Source organism: Notamacropus eugenii, chromosome 3 (assembly GCF_028372415.1).
Source record: "Notamacropus eugenii isolate mMacEug1 chromosome 3, mMacEug1.pri_v2, whole genome shotgun sequence".
Taxonomy (NCBI): Eukaryota; Metazoa; Chordata; class Mammalia; order Diprotodontia; family Macropodidae; genus Notamacropus; species Notamacropus eugenii.
This window is the reverse complement of record NC_092874.1, coordinates 462,405,041-462,409,261: the sequence shown is the minus strand read 5'-3', so window position 1 is coordinate 462,409,261 and position 4,221 is coordinate 462,405,041.

The following is a 4,221-nucleotide window of genomic DNA, read 5'->3' as shown; positions in this document are numbered from 1 at the left end:
GTTCATCTGAAAAAGGCTCTCAAATAAGCACTGGATTATAATCCATACAGGATCAAAACTTGTCAGGGACCAATCTGAAAAATAGTATCTGGAGATATGAGATGCTGGATCATTTATCCTTATTAGAAAAAAAGGAACAAGGTAAGATGCTGCTGATTTTAATTATTTTAAATTGAATAATGATAAAGAATAGAAATTCCTTTCTCCCCCTCCACCCCCCAATAATAACTGCCCTCCTCAAGGCAGGATTTGTATGTGTGTGTGTTGTATCTCCTAAGGTTGTAAAGACTAAATGAGATAATGGATGTTAAGCAGTTTGCAAACTTTAAAGCTTTATACAAATATCAGTTATCATTATTAAATAGATGAAATGCTATTTTACTAAACTTTACTAAATTTCCCTCTACCAACAGGAATAAAGTCAATGCTGTCAACCAGTGCCCTGTTGCGACATTCTGTAGTGTCATTTTTCCATGCTGTTTTCCTAACTTCAATACATATCCATGCTACCTCAGTTTCAATTAAAGTCCTTTCCCCTGTAAGACTTCTCTGACTATGCCAGATTAAAAAAAAGATGACTTCCTTTTCATAATTCTACAACACACATGATCTATATTTGATTAAGGAAAGTCAACAAGCATTTATTAAGCTCTTACAATTTCCTAGACACTGTAAAGTGCTGGATTATTTTTACAGTTTTCTTTCCCCAGTCAACTGGAGAGCAAAGACCTAATCTCCCATGGGGCCATGTATTTGCTCAGCCTTGCCTGATAGTTGGCATATAGCATAACTAGGCAGCCAGAGAGGTACAGAGATAGCTAGGAATGCACCTGGATGAGGGTAACCAGAGTGTTTTGGAGTCTCTTAATTATGCCATCAGAGTACTAGAAGGGGAAACTTGAAGTGGTAGTTTGGAGGAGGAAGAGAGAGGAGGTGGAAATAGGCTGGGGAAAAGGGAGATAAGAGGATGTGATCATGAAAAATGTCAAGGGAAATTGATGTTGGGAGGATGAAATGTGTTCTTCTTAACTCTAAAGGCGGAACTAGGGCCAAAGGGCAAACATCATAAGGAATAGGAATAACACTTACAACAGTAATTAAGAGTAGTAATTAGCTTTTACAGAGCACTTCAAAGTTTGCTGTCTTTGACTCAGACAAGTAGAGTTAGGTTAAAATGGAATGGTGCTCTCGTATGATGACTTCTGCATCGCTGTAGGTATCAAGGTGAAGCCAAATGACCCCTTATGAGGGACAATGCTAGAGGGCATCCACACTTCAGGGAGAGAGTTCCCTTCCAGTTCTATGATTTCGTGAAAAATTGGCAATTAGTGGCAGTTGGAAAAAGCTGGCTATCCAACCCCTAGATCTGAATCCCAGCTTCGCCATTTACTGGGTGACACTAAACATGTCATTTGGATTTTCTGGGCCTGTTTGGACATCCATACAAGGACGGGGTCTGCCTTGATGATATCATCCCATATAGCTCCAAGCCTGGAATCCTCATGAGCGTGTGAGCCGACCTCTAAAGGCTGGCACCATAGCTTAGTTTCCACCTCATTGCACCACCAAATGAGGATCTGAATCATCAATTTGTCTCTGTTAAGGATCAGCCTCATGGTCAATTGTAAATTAATCAGCTGGTCAGCCCTGCCCACCAACCAATGCTGTAACACCCTCCCAAACAAAACCTGCTTTAAAGAAGATATCCAAGTCTCACTTGCATTGAAGTATCAAAGAAGAAGGGGTAGGAGGCTTACTCCCCTATATGCCAGGCACTACACAAATATTATCTCATTGGAGCCTCACAATCCTGCATGGTAGGTGCTGTTATGACTCCCATTTTACAAATGAGGAAACTGAGGCAAAGAGAGAAGTGATTTATCTAGGGTCCCACAGCTAGTAAGTATCTGAGGCTGGATCTCTCTTCCTAACTCCAGAACCAGTGCTCTTGTGCAGCCCAAAGACTGGATTTCGATCTAGGCATAGCACCCTACTAATCTTGGATAAATTGATTTACTTTCCTGGGTCTCACTTTTTCCATTTGCAGTATTAAAGAGTCCCTTCTAGGCCTATAATCTGATGTTCATTTCTCTTTTCAGGCTTTGTGTTTCAAAAGACTATAAAGCCCAACCCAAAGGCATGCAGCATTTTAAAAGTCAGTTTTCTATGACTCCTAAACACTTACGCATCCACTTTAGGCCAGCACTGTGCTTGAGAATGGGAGGATACAATGCGGAAGGGACCCAGGATAGAAATTCTGGTTCTGCTACTGCCCATGTGACCTTTTGAGTTGGGGGTTAAGGTACTGCATTTGGGGCTTTACCCTGCTTCTCTCCCTACCCCTTTAGTGTAAATGTTCTCCAAAGAGAGGCCTTCTTGGGGTGAGTCAGCAGCTGCAACTGAGGAATGAATGAAAAATCATCCACAAGCAAAACTTTCGTTTCTAAAGTTAGACTTATTGGGATGAATTTGGCTGTTGGTCTCAAATGACCAGAAGCAAGACTGCCGAAAAGAGCCCCAAAGAAAAGTTCCAGTTTGGAGAAAGGATTGTTGGGGGTAGGGTGGGGAGGGACTTGCTTTGGGTTGAGGTTAGTTTTGCAAAAAGCAGAGAAAGAGTTTTTAATAATTAGCTACATTAGGCAATTACAGTGATTTGTAGATTTTTTCTTGCTGAGGCTGAGACGAGGGAGGAGAATGATTCTTTCCTCCACTGCTTCAAAAAATAAAAAGGTACCTATTAGCCAAATGTAAAATTATATACACAGAGGCAATAGCTGATGTTAGGATAATACAAGTATATATTTGAACAAATACCCCTCTCTGTGAGGAAGGTGGTATCATCTATGCCTGCAATTTATTATCTTTAACCAGAAATTAAATGTTTTAAGTTGATTTTTTATATCACTTTCATTTGCATATATAATATTTATAGAATTATATAGAATTCTACAGAATACTATATAGAACTATATAGTATAGAATTACATAATATATAGAATTACATATAGTATATTTATGTATATGTATATAGTATATATGCATACATATAGTATAATTATGTAATTTGTACACAAATTAAAGGGATACAGAGAGAGAACTTTGTAAAAATTATATATATGTATTATAGATTATAGATGGATGTATTATACATGCATTTTTATTTATTAGAGCCATGCCTTATAACAAAATTTTAAGAGAAAAGCAGTTCACCAAAACACATCAACTATATCTAATAGTATAGGCACTTGGAGTCAGAAAGACCCCAGTTCAAATTTGACCTTAGACTCTCACTAGCTGTGTAACTCTGGCAAGTTACTTAATTCATTTGCCTTCAATTGTAAAATGGGGATAATAATAACTAACTCCAGGGCTGTTGTGAGGATAAAATGAGATAATATTTGTAAAATGCTTAGCATGATACCTGGCACAAAAGTGCTATATAATTTTTTTCCCCTGAAGTGTATGTAAGGCTGGTCTACTAAGTTGACAATTAATGGAAAATTACAGTAGGAAGGGGCTTATGAGCTCTAGCATTAGGAAGGTATCCATAACCCCTCAGGGTTACCCCTAGAAGCCCAAGGGGACAGAGCAGCCACACAGGGGCACCTGGCTTCATCAGGGCTAGTGGGAGTTGGAATCATTACACTAGAACATGTGCTGTAAAGGCAAGATTTTTATAAACTCAGTCAGGTCACTAAGAGGCCCAGTGAACTCTTCTTAGGTGACCATGTAAGTGCTATCGTTTTATGCAATCCTTTTCCAATTTAAAACAACGACAACAAAACCTTCTTAAGTAAAAGCCCAAACTTACAAAATGCAAGAGAATCATTTGGGACTTTGTTACATGACAAGAAGTGCACAGAAGACAATCTGGTTACTTGAGTCTGGCAGAGCGGGAAAAATCACTGCTGGCCTCAGGCTCCAGGAATTTGGGTTTGAATCACATCTAGGCACACACTAGCGGTGACCACTGGCAAATTAACTTCTCGTGCCAGACAGGCAGGCCGACAAGAAATGTGTATTAAGTGCCTGCTAAGGGCCAGCAACTGTCCTAGCCGCAGGAGAGACAAAGGGAGGCAAAGGGCAATCCTTCCACTCAAGGAGCTCAGTTTAACGGAGGAGACAATAGGCAAACAAATATGTACAAACAAGCGGATGGATACAGGATAAACTTAAATAATTTAGAGAGGGAAGGCACTGGGATTAAGAGGGGTTGGGAAA